The sequence below is a fragment of the Odocoileus virginianus genome, chromosome 30, assembly GCF_023699985.2.
Source record: "Odocoileus virginianus isolate 20LAN1187 ecotype Illinois chromosome 30, Ovbor_1.2, whole genome shotgun sequence".
NCBI lineage: Eukaryota > Metazoa > Chordata > Mammalia > Artiodactyla > Cervidae > Odocoileus > Odocoileus virginianus.
In genome coordinates this window covers 42465700-42472161 of record NC_069703.1, presented here as the reverse complement: position 1 = coordinate 42472161, position 6462 = coordinate 42465700, and positions in this window count along the sequence as shown.

Here is a 6462-nt window from a genome sequence, read left to right as displayed (position 1 = left end):
ACTTTCCTCCTTTTGGCAATCATATTAAAGGGAAAACAAGATACAGGAGAATGCTACATTTAAATATAAAATTCTGGTCTTCCTCAGAACCGAAAGAAAACCGATCAGACTAGTAAAAAAATTTTCAAAGTAATAATATCCACTGTTGATAGAAATATCATTGGGAACACCATTTTAGAGGGGAATTTGCCAATATTTATCAAAATTTAAAATGTACACATCTTTTGGGATTTTCCTGGTGGTCCAGTGGGTTAAGACTGCACTTCCACTGCAGGGAGCACAGGTTCAATCCCTGGTCAGGAAACTAAGATCCCTGAATGAGGTATGGTGTGGCGCCCCCTACAAAAATTACACATCTTTTGCTCCCAAATTCTGTATGTTCATATAAAAAACTCACCAACTTAGATTAAGGAAAAATATAAGATGCAAAACAAAATGTACAGTATTATCCCATCCATGTATATGTTTTTGTTAGTATATGTAAGAATTTTTTTCTGGAAGGTTATATGAGCAAGAGTTAACAGCAGATAACCAAGAGTTAATAGCAGATAACCTCAACAGTACATGAACTGAGAACTTTCAGATGTTCAAGCTGGATTTAGAAAAGGCAGAGGAACCAGAGATCAAATTGCCAGCATCTGCTGGATCACAGAAAAAGCAAGAGAGTTCCAGAAAAACATCTACTTCTGCTTCATTGACCATGCCAAAGCCTTTGACTGTGTGGATCATAACAAACTGTGGAAAATTCTGAAAGAGATGGGAATACCAGACCACCTTACCTGCCTCCTGAGAAATCTGTATGCAGGCCAAGAAGCAACAGTTAGAACTGGACATGGAACAGACTGGTTCCAAATCAGGAAAAGAGTATGTCAAGGCTGCATGTTGTCACCTTGCTTATTTAACTTACTTGCAAAGTACATTATGTGAAATGCCAGGCTGGATGAAGCCCAAGCTGGAATCAAGATTTCCAGGAGAAATATCAATAACCTTAGATATGCAGATGATACCACCCTTATGGCAGAAAGAGAAGAGGAACTAAAGAGCCTCTTGATGAAAGTGAAAAAGGAGAGTGAAAAAGCTGGTTTAAAACTCAACATTCAAAAAACAAAGATCATGGCATCCAGTCCCATCACTTCATGGCAAATAGATGGGGAAACAATGGAAACAGTGACAGACTTTATTTTCTTGGGCTCCAAAATCATTGCAGATGTTTACTGCAGCCATGAAATTAAAAGACTGTGACAAACCTAGACAGCATATAAAAAAGCAGAGACATTACTTTGCCAACAAATGTTCATATATAGTCAAAACTATGGTTTTTCCAGTAGTCATGTATAGATGTGAGAGTTGGACCATAAAGAAGGCTGAACACCAAAGAATTGATGCTTTTGAACTGTGGTGTTGGAGAAGACTCTTGAGAGTCCCTTGGACTGCAAGGAGATCCAACCAGTCCATCCTAATGGAAATCAGTCCTGAATATTCATTGGAAGGACTGATGCTGAAGCTGAAGCTCCAATACTTTGGCCACTTGATGCAAAGAACTGACTCCTTGGAAAAGACCCTGATGCTGGGAAAGATTGAAGGTGGGAGGAGAAGGGGACGACAGAAGATGAGATGGTTGGGTGGCATCACCGACTTGATGGACATGAGTTTGAGTAATCCCTTGAAGTTGGTGATGGACAGGGAGGTCTGGCGTGCTGCAGTCCGTGGGGTCGCAAAGAGTCAGCCACAACTGAGCAACTGAACTGAACTGAACCTTGAGAAGAGGGACTAGAGGTAGGAGGTTTTTGGAACGACTTTCATTTTTCATTTATAACCCTTCCATACTGTTAGGATCTTTTACTGTGTGCATATATTGCTTCCCCCGCCCCTTTCCTTTTTAGCAAAGAAGAAAAAGGAGGAGGGACAGAGGGATAAGGAATTGGTAAATAAGGGAGATTATTAAATAGGCCCAATTCTTTTTTAAGTATTCATTTATTTATTTGGCTGAGCCAGGTGTTCATTGCAGCATGTGAGATCTAGTTCCCTGACTAGGGATAGAACCCGAGTCCCCTGTATTGGGAGTATAGAGTCTTAGCCCCTGGACCACCAGGGAAGTCCCAGACCCAATAGTTCTTAACTTGTAGAATGGTCTTATCTACAGAGCCCCTCTCCCAGGCACTTGTATTTTTCACTAGAAGATGTGCCTTTCTAGCAATAACACTCAAAACCTATTTCCTTTGGCTTTCTGTCTGCAAATATTCGAGATTCTACTAGATCATGGAAATACTCCCTTGACTTTGCAAAAATCTATCCACGTATTTTCTTCAAACCTTTCTCCAACTGCATTTGGCATACAACGTGGAAATGTTTATTCACATCAATTCCACTTGCCTTCGGTGCTCTGCATCCCTGGCACAAACCGAGGATCACCACTTCTCCTGGAAAAGAAGCTTGTAGGGTACACGGCTTCCAGAAGCACATTTATCCACACTCTGGCAGGGACCCTCCCAACCTTCCCATGGTTCCAATTCAATTCAACAGTTACTGGCTACAAGCAATGCCTGACACAAGGAAGAGGCCAAGAATAGAAAAGTAAACCCAGAACATCTCATGTCTTCCAGGAGAGGGCAGATGCCAACACTAGTGTCAGCAACAAACTCCCACACTCCCCTGAGAGAATGTCTTTATTCCAGCGTCAAAAGCAGCTTTGAAATCCACCCACTCTTTCTGACAACACTCCTGCAGTTTCACCAACCGGAGAATAATGAAAATCTGCTCCTCAATCGTTAGCATTTACTGAGAACTACTTCTCATGAAGCACTGTAAAAAGTATTAATACTTTACAAGCATAAACTAATGTTAACCTCCCAAGAACCCAGTATAATAGACAAAATCATTACTTCCTCTTTTTCAGAGGAGGAAACTGAGGTTCAAGTTTACATATAACATGCTCAGGCTAGGACTGGCACCGAGCTTGGTTCGAATCTAGAGCTGACATCCTTACCCACTTATGCCAACCTGACGTCCCTAACTAACCCTCCAGGAAACCGTGAGAAAGGCTGGGGAAGTCATTCATTCCTTTCCCAAACGCACGGAGTGGAGGGAAACGACTCAGAAGAAGAGTTTCCACTTTCACAGAAAGTATTTCTGGGTCAACTGCATCTTTGATTCAGCTGCTAAATTGATCACAAGTCAAGGGGATCCTCCCCCGCCCGGAGGCAGACAACCCTGCAGAAATCACCAGAATCCGTTACTGGATACAGTCTTTGGGTCCCGAGGGTGAGACCCGAGGCCTTGCCTCTCCCATGGCCTCTCCCGAACAAAGTGTGACCGTCACTGCCAACTGACCCAGTCTGGCCGAACCCTTGCGCCCTGGGACCATCAGAATCTGCGTGCGCCCATACCACCCGCGGGACGACTCCGGGCATAGGGGGCAACCCAGCGTCTGGGAGGAGAGGGGAAACGGCCGCCGCACGGCCCTCCCCACCCAGGAGGGGAGCGAGAGGGTCCGTCACTGAGTGCGGCTTCGCCCGGCTGGGGTCCGGAGATCAGCCAGGGCCGGGCGGTCCGAGAGAGGCCGACCGACGCGGAACGTCCCTATCCGTGGCCCATCCCGCCCCCACGGCGCCCCGAATCCTTCCCAAGCCAATGAAAGCGGCAGCGTGAACCCGCTTCTCTGCTCTCACCTTCCAGCTAGTTCCTTCCAGCCGCGCCGCCGCCGAGCTACGCGCACAGACACGCCCCCCTTTCATTCACCTGTCGCCCCCTCCGCTGAGAGGCGGGGCAGCCGACCAATCACGGGTGCTTCTGGGTTCAGGAAGGCGGGCCCTTGAACCAGAAGGTTGCTCAATGGCTTCGGCGCCCCGTCCAGAGGATGCGCTCTGAAGGCTCCAGTGCTCGCAGAGTGATGGGAGTTGTGGTCTCACAGTTCATTTCTCGGGCAAAGCTACAGAGAACAAAACTACAAATACCAAGATGCCAAAAGGAGCAAGGACCAGCGCTTGTAAAAGGCTAGAGCTCCGATCGGTCTTCTGAGTCCCACTTGACGGACCTGCGAAGTACCAGTCTCTTTGTCCGGAGAGCTAAAAGCACGTCGTGCATATTAATAAAGTCTACGGAATAAGAAGCTATGATCTGTCAGTCCGCACACAACTGCCGGCGCTCTCCGCAAAAAATCTGGAAATGAGTGACATGGTTTGGTCTACTCAACAGGCTTTTCATGAACACCTGCAACACTCTCTTCCCTTGAAAGGCTTTCAGGTTTATATATACAAGTGAAATCGTTAAACAGCAGTACTGATGTGTTCTAAGTAACAGTACAGGCACGTTCTGAGGCGGCTGTGAAATAGACAAACCAGGTTAATGCTCTCAGCTTAGTTCTAACGGAGGGTATATTCATTCGCGAGAGCTGCTGTGACAAAGTACTATAGACTGGCTTAAACAACAGAAATTGATTGTCTCACAGATCTGGAGACTATTGAAGTCCAAAATCCAGGTGTAGGCAGGGTTAGTTCCTTGTAAAGGAAAAATCTGGTCCAGGGCTCTTTTCTTGGCCATCTTCATGTTCATGTTCCCATGGTGCTCTCCCTGAATACATTTCTGTGTTCAGATTCCCCCTTTTTATAAGACAGTCGTATTGAATTAGGCTTCCCCGATGGCTGTGTGGGTAAAGAATCCACCTGCAACGCAGGAGACTATGTGGGCTCACTCCCTGGGTTGGGAAGATTCCCTGGAGGAGGAAATGGCAACCCACTCCAGTATTCTTACCTGGAGAGTCCCATGGACTGAGGAGCCTGGCAGACTACAGTCCATAGGGTCACAAAGAGTTGGACATGGCTGAGTGACTAAGCATGCACGTTGTATTAGATTAGTTCACCCTACACCAGCTTCCCTGGTAGCTCAGATGGTAAAGCATCTGCCTACAATGCAGGAGACCCGGGTTCGATCCCTGGGTCGGGAAGATCTCCTGGAGAAGGAAATGGCAACCCACTCCAGTATTCTTGCCTGGAGAATTCCATGGACTAAGGAGCCTGTTGGGCTACAGTTCATGGGGTCGCAAAAAGGCGGACACAACTGAGCGACTTCACTTCACTTTTACACCAGTACAACCTCATCTTAACTACTTGCATCTGCAACAACCCTATTTCTAAATCAGGTCACATTATGAGATACTGAGGGTTAGGATTTCAATGTAAGAATTGCAGTGGTGAGATGAGGGGTACAATTCAACCCATAACAGGGAGAGATGGCCAATCAATAGATAGATGGCTTTTAAAAAGGAACTAGGTGCATGGCAGAGAGCTAAAAAGAGTGCTGAAACAACAAAGAATGACTCAGTGGCTAGGTTAAGTTGAGGGTCCTGGATGGCCTCTCTCAGCTGGTGATGTTGCAACTGAGACCCTAACTAGGAGAAGTGAACCATGCTAACATTAAACAGAAGAGCATTCCACGCCAAGGAAAAGTTAGTACAAAAGCTCTAAAACAGAAACAAGAGGATGACCTCTGAATGAGAAGTGGATGACAGGCAGACCAGCTTAATGGGCATGCAACTTGTGCAATCCATGCTTGCTTTAAGGCTCTGCTGGTCTAATTGCTCTCTTGCAATTCTTAATAATTTTTGAACAAGGAGCCCCATAATTTCATTTTTTACTGAGTCCCACAAAGTATATAGCCAGTCCAGGTGACAGGAAATGTGAATGGATAAAGGAGCAGAAGTCAGATCATGTAGAGAATTGTAGGTTGGATTTTTTTTTGTGGTATGTTTTACATGGGGTGAGATACCTTTGAAGGATCTTAAGCAATGGAGAGAGATCATCTGATAGTAAGTGGTCCCAGTAAAAGATGCTGATAGCTGGGGTTAGGGTAGATGTGGAAGAGATAGAGAGGGCTGGTTCACAATATATTGTAGAGCTTGTCAACAATTAAACTTCAGCTCACTCTAAAGACAACTTAGATAATTTAAATAAAAATAATTTAAAAGGTGAAATGTCAGTCAAGCACCATTGTATGATTCATCAGAGAAAAGCAGTTTGTTTATCTCTTGCAAAGCTAGATGCCGAGAGAAGAATAGCAGCATATCTTTACTCTCTGGGTGGCTCTCCTTGTCACACAGTTCCCAATGACCAGCTCAGGACCCAAGGACATTTGATCCCATAGCAGTGGAATATTCATTGGAAGGGAGGCATCTCCAAGCTCAGCCTCTCATATTGTCTAACCTGAGAAGTCATGTCATTGGTGCCTTAACCTTAATTACAGCCATATATGTAATTAACACATATGTACATATATGTAATTAATAACATTAATTAACACCCTGTGTTATTAATTCTGCAGCTCTTGGATCCAGGATCTGAATTTAAGGTATCAAATTTTATTGCTGTGATCTATATGTTCTGTGCCAGATGATAGAAATATTCTAGGCTGCTACAACAGAGGGGATTTTAAGACATGGAAGCAACCTAAATGTCCCTCAAAAGATGA